The sequence below is a fragment of the Meleagris gallopavo genome, chromosome 1, assembly GCF_905368555.1.
Source record: "Meleagris gallopavo chromosome 1, MGAL_WU_HG_1.1, whole genome shotgun sequence".
NCBI lineage: Eukaryota > Metazoa > Chordata > Aves > Galliformes > Phasianidae > Meleagris > Meleagris gallopavo.
Genome location: NC_139404.1, coordinates 35,946,134 through 35,961,120, shown reverse-complemented (window position 1 = coordinate 35,961,120; position 14,987 = coordinate 35,946,134). Strand labels below are relative to the sequence as shown.

The 14,987-nt window shown below is 36.8% G+C and overlaps 1 long non-coding RNA gene across 1 annotated transcript; it reads left to right on the top strand.

Annotated features, from left to right (window-relative positions):
• Window positions 1-6,960: 6,960 nt before the first annotated feature.
• Window positions 6,961-9,301, top strand: LOC146545254 (uncharacterized). Its single transcript, XR_014882596.1, has 2 exons — window positions 6,961-7,026; window positions 7,158-9,301. It is a non-coding gene; the product is annotated as an uncharacterized LOC146545254 (long non-coding RNA).
• Window positions 9,302-14,987: the final 5,686 nt, after the last annotated feature.

Below are 14,987 nucleotides of genomic sequence, written 5' to 3'. Positions count from 1 at the left end.
AACAGAAGTTTTTAGCATTGAAAATTCTAATGATTAATCTTCAGATAAGAACTGATGGTTTCCCTACTGGATTTAAGAGTATTTCTGGCTCATTGGCACCTGATTTATCTCAAGGTGTGTGTTGTTGCTTTTCGTTCTGCTCCTGCATCACTGCTCCTGCAGTGAGTTTCTAACAGGATGAGCACACAGCTTATGGAGTCTTTTTGCAACAGAAGCTTAGACATATTTACGTGTTGTTACAGATGAAATAATCAGTTACCAGTCAGGGCTTCTGCAGATGTTGTCTAAACTAGTGACCATACTAGACTTACAGATGGTTGGCTTTAGCTGAAGATAGTAGGTCAGTTCCAGAGACTTTTAAACGCTTGGGTATTGACAGTGTTTTGTTTGTAGACAATAAGAACCAAAAACCTGGACCAGGTGCCTTGGATGCCTTCTCTACTGTATTTATTGGCAGTAAGAACTAGGAACATACATATTTTATCTGAGCTAGAGATTCTGAAAATGTTAACACTAATGTAGCAGAACTAACTGGTGTATTTGGTCTTTCATCATCCAGTACTTGAAGGGAGGGGGACTGACCTTTTACATGGTCTGATAGTGATAGGATGAGGGGGAATGGCCTTAAACTAAAAGAGGGGAGATTTAGGTTGGATGTTAGGAATAAATTCTTTACTCAAAAGAGTAGTGAAGTACTGGAAGAGTTTGCCCAGAGAAGCTGTGGATGTCCGATCCTTGGAGGCATTCAAGGCCAGGTTTGATGGGACTCTGTGCAGCCTGATCTGTTGGGTGGCAGCCCTGCCCACAGCACAGAGTTGGAACTGAATGATCTTTAATGTCTCTTCCAACCTAAGCCATTCTATGATTCTTATCTCCAAAATTGTCTTTTAACCTCCATTTGAGAAATGTATCTGAAATCCTGGGCTGAGTAGTTGTAGGATGCTTTATGAGAACAGGACACTTTTGAAGGGTAACTCTAATACATTGGTTAGATTCTCCTGCCACAACCTAAATAACTGAATTTTTTTTACCAACTCTACTTAGTCTGGGGGCTGAACAAGCAGCTGCCTGTGTAGTGGTAGTCAGCTCCAATATGTTTTTTGAATGTGTTTATTCAAATAGCCCTTAGCTGCAGTATTGCTTTGTTTAGCTTATTGCTTAGCTTTTGTTTTCCAGCTTGTAACAGAGACTGGATACTGGAATTTCTGGTGGAGGGACTCTTACAGGAATCATACAGCCCAGGCTTATACTGGCAAGACTGTACAACCATGTGACCATGATGAATCACAACCCACACACTAATGCAAAGAGGAGGCATGTTTGCGGAAGATCCTTCAGCTTTCTGCATTGCTCCCATACTTGAGTTAAGAAGCACTGGAGCCAGTTTAGAGAGACATGCCAGAATGCTGTCCTGGCTTATCCACAGACCTCGCATCTTGGCTTAAAGCCACAGATTGCTCTGCTGTTGGAGTTTACAAGAGGAAGAAAAGCAAAACAGCTCTAACTGCCTGGCATGAACGAAGTGACTCCAATTATGAATTTTGTAGCAACCATAACAAGAATAATGTTGACTTTGACTCCTACTGCAGCTCAGAGACTTCTGTTACATGTGACTTTGTGCGTTATTTGAAACCAACATATTTTTCTGCAATTGCTTAATAAACATTACATTTTACAGACAGATTAGGAAGTGAAAAAGAAAGAAACTTAAAATTCTGTATTTGGAAACTGAAGGATGCAGGCTCATTTTGGAAAGTAGTGAATCTACAGCTCTTTGTCCAAATACTGTGTTTAAACTCCTGCTTTCTAAATGTTGCCCTTCGTTTTTTCTAGGTCTTGAAATTAAAAAAAATCATCACACTTCTAAGGTTGTTTTTTTTTTTTTATTTAATGTTCATCTAGTTATTGACAGTATTGTGAGTTTAGAATTTACATACTTAAAATGCCATCCTGAATCAATAACAACAGTGATACATGCAGTATGTACATTTCATATACAATTTTTCCTTATATTTAAATATACACTTCTGGCTTTTGTAGCTGAACAGCTTGTTAATTTAAAAATGGCAAGTAACTACTGCTTGAAAGTTTCTCCTTACACTTTCATATACAAATACATACTTGAAGTAAGAAAAATCTGAGAAGTTTAAATCTAAAAACAGTATAGTGTCATTATAAGCAGCCTGGGTATTTGTACAGAGAACCATAGGATACAAAATACAATCAGCACAGAATCTAGAATTAAAAATAATCATGGTGATTTAACAGGAGACTGGAATGTGAGATGAGCTAAGGCAACATGATAAAGTGAAGTTAATAGCATGTTACTGTATATAGCATGTTAATTAAAATTAACTCTTTTGCATTCATTCTTATGAATGTATTAAAATTCAGTAGATTTGGTGTATTACAGCATAATGTTTCCAAAGTTTCATGAAATAACTGTTCTGCTCTTCTTTGCTTTTCTGCCTCTTTTCTCTCTGTGGTGGTACTCTCCATTTCTCTTCTCTGCTTAAACATTATTCCTGTCTGTGAGGGCTCTGTTTTTGTCATGTTATTCTTTTTTTCTTAGGGATATAAATTTAATAGAAAATGCTAATCTCACAATGGAATAATTGAAACTGGGTCTATTGTATTTAACTGACTACTTGAACCACCAGACTGCTTTATCTTCTGAGGGACATCAGTATTATATGAGTTTTTTTCTACATTCTGTCCTAAGTAAGGAACAAACAGAAAATTAGCTGAACAGAATATATTTTCATTTCAGTACAACATCACTTCCCCAAATAAAAAAAAAAAAAAAGAGAATTGTAAAATTCCTAAACACTTCTTCCAGATAAAGAAACCACACCAACAGGCTGTCAAGTCCAACTGTTTGGTGGACTTATGTATGTTTCATGCTAGATGCTAATACCAAAACACAGCATCTGTGTGACTAAGATATTTCAAACAGTTGCTTATCATGCTGTTTCTTTCTTCTGAGATAAAACTGCACTGAACTGCACCATGAGCTTTACTAAGGATAACTATCAGCAAAGTCAATAATAGGTGATAATGCTTCAGTTGCCAGTTCTCCAGTCAGGGAAACAACTTCATATCTTCTACTCCTCTTCTCCAACATTATTTCAGTTGCTGCAAGCGTTTCTGCCTTTTCTATGTAAAAGATATCAGGATGCTTTTGTAACAAACAATAGAAATTACATAAACTCTAGGATGAACCATTTGTGGCTTCAGTGCTGTTCAAGGCAGTGAAGGTGTGTTACACAACGTGCAGATCTGACCCAAAATCTCAAGGCAGGTGCTGTTAACACCATCAGGCTGATGTATCTTCTTACTAATTACTATTTTAAAAGCAAGCAGTGAAAATTGCTGTTTGATTAAAGAAGAGATTGGCTCTCAAACCCTGATTAAATGATTTTTTTCTCTGTACTTTTTTGCTACATGTTCACTATTAAATTTCCTTTTTTTTTTTTTATTGCTCCTAAGAAATTAATACAGAAAGTGGGTATTTCTTATTAGTGCCAACTATCTTTCAGAGTGGTAAAGCAGAAAAGCCCTGGGTTTTGGGTTACCCTTGCCTTGTTTACATATCTCCTTCAAACCAGAGGATGAATTATTCTCAGATACTCACTAGACAGACCAGCAATTGGCCAAAATACAGCTTTTACTGAGCTGATGTACACACAGCAGAGAAGCACAGATGACTAAGGTGCTGCCCCTGCTAGTTTGCTTCAGCTGCCTAAGCCATTGCAATTTGGACTGATTTTAGATGCATAGATGAAAGTGGTACAATTCATGTTTTCAGTGATGAGTAAGTTCATTTCAGTTGAATTATGTGATGAATACTTATGTATTACTAGTAGTTCTGATTGAAAAAAAAAAAGGTTGTAATCACTTCATATATAATTGAATGTTGAATGTAGTCCATTTATATTTCTTTCAATTGATTAACACAACAGATGTTACTGTTTATATACAAAATTCAGTTCTGACTAGGGAAATACAGAAAAATAGCTTTCTAAACTCTTTTCTGCAGTTAAATATTCTTCTGTTAAATGTATAATCCATTACATAAAACCAAGTGAAGCGTGCAAAATGCCTCATAAATCAACTTCAAAGCAGCTTTATTTCACTGTTTCAGGTTATTAAAGCGTGGATTAGCAGAAAATCTAGTATCATAAGCAATCTGAATTTTAAGCTGAATGATTTATGATGTGAAGACAATATTGGTATAACATCATGAGTGTTATACTGCATCTGAGAAGCAGGAGCATCAGTTATGAAGATACAGAGTAAGTACTGAGGTTGTTCCCTCTCTTTGAATTACATATTTTGCATTTCGGTAGCAGTTAAATCATGAGAGGTTAAAAGAGCTTCACTAACATTATGTTTCAGCAAAGTTAAAGGGAAGGGAATAACACTGGTGTGTTCATCCAGGCCATGTGAGAAGGTCAATCAAGAACCACACAAAACCAGATATCCGCTAGTTTTTTTCATACATAATGAAATGTTGTATTAAATGTTCTATTAAGCATTTGTGAAAAAAATGCTATGAACCCTAACCAGACTGTCTGGATTCTTCAGTAAAATCCATGATCGTGCTTCAGTGCTTAACCTCCATAACTAGCAAAGAAACTTCAAGGAAAATTCTCAAGAGGATTATCCACCGTGAGAAGTGCACCTAGATTCAAATGCACGGCACTGTGAAGACTTCCACACACTTCAGATATTGCAGAAACATTATGTTAAATTAGTCTCAGGACACAGGAAACCCTACATGTTAGTAGTAGCCTATTAAAAGTACTACATACAACAACAGTGTTCAATATGTTTTTGAAGTGGACTACTTTTCTTCCCTACAGTGCAGCACTGCTATAAGGATATATAAGGATATGTTGCTATAAGAAAGATTAGAATACAAATTCAAAACTATTTCTTAGATTTACAGTAGCTTGTAAATTATGTACGTCTAACGTACACCTGAATAATTATATGTTGCATTATACCTGGACAGTTGTTCAGAGTTTTCTGTTAAACCAGATGAACATTATGTGCCACACAGATTTAGCTCCATTTTGCAGATAGATGAAATCATAAGTTTTCTGAGGCAACAAGCTGGATTGCAAGAAATAGAATCTACACTTTAATAATGAGCAGGAAATACTTTACATACAGTAGTTTCAATTTTGTCAGTGCAGATTTTAGTCCACTCAGGACAAATACCTGGATATCTAACTTAAAACACTCCTAGATCTGAAAAGGTTTTCACTACAGAAATTGGATAATTATTTAAGAGATATTGTGATTTTCTGTAAAAAAAAATATATATATATATATGTATATATGAGTACAGAGTAAAGAACAGAAGTTTTACATAAGAGATGTGGCTACAATGATGTGCACTCAAAAGTTAAGCAGAAATATCCCTTACCTTTCAAGACTTCTGCTCAGTCCAGATTCAATAGAACTGCTGTAGAACAAGTGTTTAAAAAGCAAGACGAACTCAAGTTCCATGAGAAAGAATTGCAGATTCCCAACATTTTCTACAACTGAAGTCTAATCAGAAGAAACGTTCAACTGTCTATTCTGCTTCTTTGCTATGATAATTTAGCCACATTCTTTCAGCCACAAACAGCAGCGATGCCACAGCAACACACCCTGCCACGAAGCAGATAAGAAGTGGAGAAATCATGTGGCTAACTAATGAGGTGGAGCCCAACTCACAGCTCTCCCACCAAGACAGTGTCAAGTAAAGGGTTTCTTTCTTGTTCTTCTGAATTCAGAGATCCACCCAGTGTCATAAATTGGTATTGAAGTTACAGTGCCCTGTCACTGTGCCAAACACTTAAGGTGCCATTGTTTTTATCTCAGAAAGGTGGTGGTTTTGACTTGCTGTGCTAACTGCCCACAATAAGTACATTCTTAGTTTGTGAAAGGAGTTTGTATATACTCTCTAGCATTGTCGTAACAAAGATAAACAAAACTTGGCGTTCTGCTTTTCCATGTACATCTGAGACACTTCAGGTTTTGGAAGCTTACGACATTGCATAACAACAAGTGATTAGCTCATGGCTTCCAAGTTTTCCCCCACTTGTCATTTTTTCTTGATGACATAGGCACTGGATAATATGTATGCAGGAAGGAAAATGAATTGAATTCAAACAAGACCTTATCAGAATAAATCTAAAGACAATAAAAAGTGAATATAGTTAACATCCTTGGTTATTTTAGTAGATCATGTTTTCTTTACATATATTTTGCATTATTTTGTCTTGAGATGTCAGTCAGCCTGCTTTAATGTTACTTTCTTGAGCTCCCCACCTGTCCATTAACCATTAACCTATCTGGAATTTAATTTATATATTTATTTTCTCTTATATCAGCTACTGATTAAGTTGTAAGCTGGAGCTGACCCAGTCTTTGTGAACAAAGTACTCGTGTTAAAAAAAAAAACACTTTTTTTTTTTTTGCCTAAAAATTCAAACACAAAAGATGTTTGTCAAAGGCTTTAGATTTCTTTCTTGCAATTTAAGAATTTGCATTACAGAATCAGCACTATCACACAGATGCACTTTTAAATAAGTGCTTGCATCCAAGATCCTGAGTGCAATTAGTAACGAAAAGTTTTCTGTACAACTAAAAGCCACTGGTTATGATGATCGCTGATTCATGTCAGACACTCTTAGACACTCATGATGCACGTACAAAATTGAAGTTTAGCCTATAGAAGCCACTCCCTTCCTATTAATTAAAGCAAGAAGATTTCTTTTTTGTGCGCTCCCTCTGCAGTCAGCTAACACTGAGTGAACTGAAACAACTGGTAAAGACATTTTTCTTTGCCCCTTAACTATGAGAGAAGACCTTGGTGACAATTTTATACTGCTAAATAAATAAACAGGGCCTTGAAGCAGCTCGGGCACTTGACCTCTCCATAATCCACACATTGTTTAATTGCAGGTTTGGTCTTCAGCTGCACTTGGACTGCTCCAACCAGCTGTTTCTAGGAGATCCCCCAGAGACTGGGTTAGTCCTAAGCACAAGTTGGCCTTGAGGCCAAGGTCCGACCCTTCCCCCATATTTAGCAGTACAAAGTCAAATATTAGCCTTTACTTTAAGCCTTGTGAATATCACCCCTATCTTGTGTTTTCTTGCAGTTTTAAAGATCCATTCTGCCAAGTGAATGTTCCTGAGCTTTCCTGAAGACAATGCAAACAACAGGTGTTTAGAGCTAGACAAAACATTTGAAATTCTTTAATTTTCTGGCATTTTCATCATTCAGAATAAGCTGAAGAATAACAATGAAGTGCTGTAAGTAAAGCTGAAAATATTGTCCTGGCACTAAGGGTCATGTCATGCTTCCCTACATATGGATTCAGTTTTCCAGAAATGCAATCCCAACACTTTTTACAGCTACAAACTGAAAAGCATCATACATAATCTATTTTGTATTATAACTTTTGTAACTAATTTATTTTTGCAAATTTGGCATCTTTAATATGTTTAATAATATAAATGTTGATATGTTTAATAGTATGAATTACTGAGTGTAAGTATTCAGGCAGGCTGGTGGACCAGGACAAATGGGATGCATTTTTCAGCTATTAGGAAAAGACATCTAAAGGAAAAAAAAAAAAAACACCAACAAAACAGATGCTGCTGCTGCTTTTTTATTATTATTATTGGAAACAAACAAACAAACAACCACCCAGATATTCTGATCCTTCATTATCTCTTAATTCTTGCTATTTCTCACCTTGTCAAATCCCTCCTTTTAAAATGGAAAGCACAGCATATTTACAAATTATGGTTAAGTGAGAACAAATATTGCTCCAGTTTTCAGCCAGCGTTTCTCATTTGCTGTTCTACCCTTAACCCCACAGCATTGTGATGTGCCACTTGCAATGGAGATGCACATGAATGTTGTACTGTGCCAGAACAAGATACTAGGCTTGTTTAGCTTGGAGAAGAGAAGGCTCTAGGAAGACTTCATTGCAACCTTGCAGTACTTGAAGGAGGAGGACTGACTTTTTAGGTAGTCTGACAAGGGAGGAGGAGATGTGGGTGATGGCTTTAAACTGAAAAAGGGAGATATAGGTTAGGTGTTAGGAGGAGATTCTTCACTCAGGGTGTGGTGAGGACATTGGCACAGGTTGCCCAGAGAAGCTGTGGATACATCCCTGGAGATGTGTGAGACCAGGTTGGATGGGGCCCTGGGCAGCATGATCTGCTGGGGGGCAACTCTGCTCATGGTGGGGGTTTAGAACTGGGTGATCTTTAATGTCCCTTCCAGCTTAAGCCATTACATGAATCAATGATCTCAGAGATGTTCCCTTACAAAATACAGTTATAATCCTTTTTGTGGGTGAGGGGCCTCATCCCCACCTGCTTTTCTTTCAAAACTGCCTTATTTTACAGGAACCGGACCCAGAAGATGAAAATGATGGCTGGCTTGGGCAGAGATACCAGTCACACCTCAGTTCCTTGTGTCAATCTCAGGGCAGTGGCTGTATTGCACCTGACGTTCCCTTCCCCTCTCTTGCTGGTGTGACCCATGTGGTGGCTCACGCAGCAGTATAGAAAGTTGGTTTGCAAACGGTCCAAACCAAAGTTGCTGCACATCCAAAACAACGGGATCCCGTTGTGAATTTTTAAGTGGATTTTATACAGATAACTAAGTGCTGTAAGTATAGATACAGTCTTGTAATCATGAACACGTTCTTCTGATGGGTAGAGGCCACGTAGAGTCAGCGTAGACACAAAGATGCTGCTGCTGTCACCAAGGAACTATTGGTTTGATTCTTTGATTCGGCATACCCTTCACACTACACAGTGACTGAGGGACTCAGTTCATAGAGTACATTGTTCAGGTGGTCTGTAAAGCCTCAGAAATCTAACAGCATTTACACTCGGGAGCTGTTGAAAGGAAGAATTTTGATTTAAATAAACTGCCCCAAATTTGTAAAGTAACTGTCTTTAAATGGCCAGATCTCTACCATGGTGTCAAGGCACCTAAGCCACTGCATCTACCCAAGCTACAGATGATTGATGATGTTACGATGAATTATTAGAAAGTTCTAATGAAATGTTTGTGATCTCAACAGTAAAAGACGACCTTCCAGAACCTGGCTATGAACTGTGCCACTCTTGTGAGCCCAAACTTGAGTCTACACTGAGGTGGCACAGACAACTGAAAATCAACAGAAAGGAACACAGGGACACAGTCCTCTGAAAGTTTAAAGTCATTGTATCAGTGCATGAACAATAAAGATACCCTTGAGTTGGCTTATCATTACAAGAATGAGGTAGATGTTGCAAAACGTTGGGTGTGTTTGTGTTCCTCACCACTCTAATGAAGTTGTCACCCTGTGTCCTATAGCATGTAATTTTTTAGTTAAGAGATCAGTTTGCAATCCCCACAGGGCAGCAATTGCTTGTCCAAGATTATCTGATGATAGTAAGCGGAATTGATCCAAGTCAATCCAATACCATGTAAGTGTGAAGATCCAACTCTGCCCTCCACCTGGGACTGGATGCTCCTGAGAACAGCTGTTACTTGAAAGCAAATGCAACATACTATATAGGGCATGGTAATCATACCTAAACGGTGAATTTTTAGAACAATATTATTTGACAATTTACTGATCTGATTCCAACTCATCTTCTATACCTGCTCCCTTAAAAGCCTATGCTATTCAAGGTATATTTGCATACCCATGGCTTTGAGAAGACTGATTTGGATCATGTTATATAATAACCTCAGCTATTCAACATTTTTTTCCTCTTCCTTCTGAATATTATCAGAAAACGTGAGTTATCTCAGAACATGAAAATTGTTGGGCTGTGATGCTTCCCATGCATGAGGTGGCAAAAACCATTAAAAGAATAGTAATTTGCCAGCTATTATTTAAAGCAAATTGTCAATAATGCTGTGGATCCTTTTTACCACATTAGGAATGACATGTCTGATATTGTGCAGTCAAAACAGGTTAAAAACTTGGCATTGTGCTGGCTCATTGGGGTGAGACATGCACTGTTTTACCAATATGCCAGGCAATTTTGAAACCATCTGGGATTTGAGTGTACACATTAAAAAAGAGGCAGCCAAAGCAGAGCAATCCAATAATTGGAGGCTGTGGAACTGCTCTGTAAACATTTTAAAAGTTAGGGTTTCTAGATAAAAAACTGTACAGTATTTTACTATCATTGTTGGTTGTATTGTATTTGCAGTATTAAGAAATGCAGAGTTACTGCTGTAACCATACTAATCCCAGCCTTGTAAATGGGATTCATGTAGTAAACAGAGGTCGAAATGAAGGCGAAATCCAAAAGTTGATGCTGCTGGACACCTAACTCTACAGGCAAGGACAGATGGTAAGTCAGCATAGTCTTCATTAGAAGAGCCATGACATCTTGACATCTGTGTCTTGTCTGTAGCACACTAAAGGTCTCTCAGAATAGAGAGAGAATAAAATCTCAAAGAGGGAAAGGTGTCAGCAGGCTCCCTGTGCCTAGAAGTTTGACAAGGGCACAGCAGTGTCACAGGACAGGCAACTGAACAGGGATATGTTGAGACCACAGGGCTGCAGACTCAGAATCATGAGGAACACAATGGCATAGCTGTTGTGACAAAGTCTCCTCCTGCACAGATGCTGCTCTGCCATATCAGTCCCTTTACAAAGCTGATTGTATCTGCTGTGTGTTACACTTTTAAGTTCGTATTGATAGAGAACTGAACTTCTGTCACTCTGTGCTGTTTCCCATAGCTGTAGAAATAACCCACTTCTGCCTGACCTAAATCTGCAAAATAGGTGTGTTTATTCTGTGACACCAGGGAAAGAGTGACTTAATTGAAAAGCAGTTTGTTATAATACAGGAAAAGTGGGGTGATACATTCTGCAGTTGTTGCACTTGAAAATTACTACTTATATAATATGTGGAAGTTACACAAAGTGAAAAGGCAACTCCTATATTCTCAAGCTAAAGATATGCGTTCTCAGTCACCCAGAAATACAGTTCTGAAGTGCAAGTAAAGAAGAAAACTTTCTTTCCCAGTCAAAAGGAAGAGTTATTTATTTTTACCCGCTCTGTTGCCATGACCAGTACAAACAAACAACTGCTGTCTTATAACTCATCATTCCCTCCATCCAAATAAAAAACTTACAGATAAGGGCTCCTGTTATTGTTGTAACAGCTAACTTATTACTTGTGTCTGAGATCAGTTTTGTTATCCTTTGCTCTGAGCATATACTATAGGAAATACTACTTTAAAAAGGTTTATATTGAGGAATGCCAAGAACTCATAAAAAATGCAGAGTACCTCAGTGCATTGCTTCTATCATGCTTTTAACAAAGATACTGGATGTATTATATAGATGAAAATGCTGTAGCAGAGTTTTCCCTGCCTCATAGAAAAAAAAGTCTCATATGAGACTGTGGTTTAGTTTTTTCACTTCTTTCTTGATCCAACATTTTGCATGCAGTCCATAGCAGTATTTACATTTGATAGAAAAGCTACACTTGATTTTATTATTTAAAAACATGCTGATTTGCACAGTTAGTTTCAGATTATGACTTTGTACAAACAATGAATATACAGATGATGTAGTTGTACAATCAATGAATGTACAGATGAAATAGTACATCCAGGAGTTTGGCTGATGTAATTATTACACTAGAGTAGGAAAAAAAGGACACTCACCCTATCCTAGGCTCACATGATAGACTCCAGCAGAGCAGATCTCCAGAAAAGAACTTTCCTCACTGGCAGTCAGCTCTTAAATGGGTCTAAGAGAGGTGGAACCAGGCTCCACCCCTTCCTGCAGCACAGGTGAATTGCCTTCACCTGTGCTCCCATGGCTGACTCATTGCTTGCCTCAGGCAATTAATCAGAGGTTCAGGCCGTGATTCAGCAGCCCCATACGCTCTTTGAAGTGTTTTGGAAGCATTAAAAAAAAAGACCGCAGACATAAGATATGTCATCTAGAGCTAATATGACATCGACTGTAGCATCCATGTGCCATAAATAACATTTCTCTTAATCTTTTATCTGAAGAGGAATCAGACTCCAAGATACTTAAAAAATAAATACATGCCTATGTTAACACATATAAAAATGCTATAGGATATTTCTAGCTCTGTATTTAGATCAACCATGATTACACGTGCATACAATCTGAAGAATTAAGGAATGCTATTCATCCCTGTACAGGGCAAAAAATTCTTTACACACTCACTAGAGTCTTTAGTGTTAACTTAGATGTACTAGGTTCAAGTACAATACAAACTCAGCTGAAGTTGCTTTTGCTTTAATGATGGCATGAGTTCTACAATTAAATTTCTGACCTGCTTGCTTACTTCTCAGCATGTCATTCATTCCTTTGAGTCCTTTCAGAGAGGCTTATTTAGAGTCTCAAATGCCAATGAGTTCCTCAGTTGTTGACCTCATGGAATGGCCATTAAGCTCTCTGGAGGCAATTGGAATTCTTTTTAAAACGTATCACTGGAAGAAGTTAACTGCTACTTGAGTATGTGTGTTCCATTTAAAGTTATCTGCAGTAACTGTTCTCTATTCCTAATAATAAAGCCTCTCTCAAAAGAAAAAAATCTTGTCTACACTTAGTGAAAGACTGAACTTGCAGCTCCCCCACCAGACACTGTTATTATCTCATGTGACAACCTTGACATCCTCACATTTTAAAGAAGTCTTCATTAGTAACTGCTAGGCAGTGAATAATTTAACAGTCCCCAAAAATAGACTTCTTGTCACCAAGTGAGTACCGATGTGGCTGATTCATTTTTAATATTAACTCAGCAAAACAGGTAAAGATTATAGTCTACTCTCTGATTTAAAAAGCTTTTATAATCTGCTGTAAATTATCTCATTTTTATTTCATATTTAATATAAATATCTCGTTTTTATCTTGCATTTTGAACTCATACAAAGGAAAATTTCTTAAGGCCTTTAATATAATTTGCTTGGATGTGCAGCTATGTCTTCTTTTTCTCTTTTTCTCAATTTTACTATCCTCTGTAGTGGATAATTCAATTTTGCATGTATTTTGAAGGTATTAATTGCACTCAGTAACTTGTTTACAATTAATGATTATTTTGTAGTTGGATGTCTCTTCTTAGGTATAAACCTCTAAGCTTCTTCCATCTCAGGAAGATTTCTTCACATAGGTGTCTGCTTAAATAAATAAACAAACTGAAAACATACACACAATACAGAAGTATGCTAGGAACACAACTACAAAGCAATGTGAAATTGTGCAGTTTGCACCGTGCCAAATTATGGGTTAACTTCACAATCCCCAGAAATTCAAATACAATCTATACAGTGTTCAAATCTTTCTGTAAAATCCCTTCATCATAAAACGTAAGACCTCAAACCTTATGAAAGAAATATTTAACAGTCACATACTCTGCTCTCACCCGTTTCCAAAGCCCAGTTTTTAGCCAGTTCATGTTTTCCTAAATTAGAAGAAAACCTAATCCTCATTGTTTACATGGTGTCCATCATAATTAAAATTACAGTTATTGAGTACCAAGAAGAAAACAAACAAACAAAATGCATTGTACTCCATTCATTCCAGGAATGCTTATTGGAGAATCATATATAATTATTAGAGTTCAAACTGTCACAAGTTTGAGTAGGAAAAGCCAATGAATATGAATAAGCACTTATTAGTAACATGTGAATAATCTGCATATAGTTATGTGTCCTGCTGCAATCGGCTGACCCTGGCTATGTCCCCACACTGCTGCTCACTCACCTCCCCACCACCAGTGGGAGAAGAGTTCATAGGAAGAACAAAAGCAAGAAAACTCATAGGTCATGAGATAAACAGCTTACAAAAACAAGCAACACAAAGAAAATCAAGCAACACAAAGAAAATCACATGCCACCTTGCACAAGCAGATTCATGTCCAGCCTGTCTTCAAGCAATGGCCAGCTTGGAAGACAAAAAGGAAACTACTCTTCTGTTTCCTCCACTGTACCAGCATTGTGGTACTAGAAGAGATCTAAATCTCAGATTGTGCTTCCAAAAGACAAGATTCCACCCTGCTTGTAAGAATTTCATTTAATATGGTAAATGTTACCATTTTTTTTTTACCTGAAACTTTGAAAAATATATATTTTTAACATTTTGTGGACCAGAAATGAGGCATATCTAACTTGAAGCTACAGCATCATTGGAGATCACTAATTCTAGTATTCTATTTATTTATTTATTTATTTATTTATCTATTTATTTATTTTGCTTTGGACTAGTAAATTTGAGATACCTACCAGAAGAAGATAATGATATGGTAATATTTTATGTCAGGGATATTTAAAACTTTACGAGAAATAACACTAGTAGGATTAGTATTGCTGCACTAATTGTCATTGTTCAAATTTGTAAAATATGCAAATGAGTCTTATCTGCATTAAAGCTATTTAACCATCATGTGATCTTTGCTGCTTATGTTTAAATACAAAACTTATTACCAGCTGTACAAGCTGAGTCTCATGAAGAGATCTGGGTGATATATTTTAATTCAATCAGCCTTAGCTGCTTACATACACAGATGTCAGAAATTCATTTTCATAAACATGCTATTTCCCCAATGCTTTTTTGCCTGTATCTAGAGGTGCAAAAAATATGCAGGAAATATGACAAAGGAAATGTCAAATTCCATGTTCTATATTAAGACATGCTTTCTGATATTTTAAATTGTTCCATTTGACTTTATTGAAAGTACGTTCAGTATTTAAAACAAAAATGGTGCTCCAGAAGCTATAATAGATATCCTTCAAGTGTATGAAGTCAAATACATCAAAGAGAAAATTTATTTATTTTGGATTTCATCTTACATTTACAAACTGTAACAAAACCTCACAGGATCTATTAGTACTATTAGTACTATTAGTACTAATAAGTGCTCGATCTATTACCTATGGGATAAATGTGGAAAATTCTTAATGTTTTATTTTTGAAAGG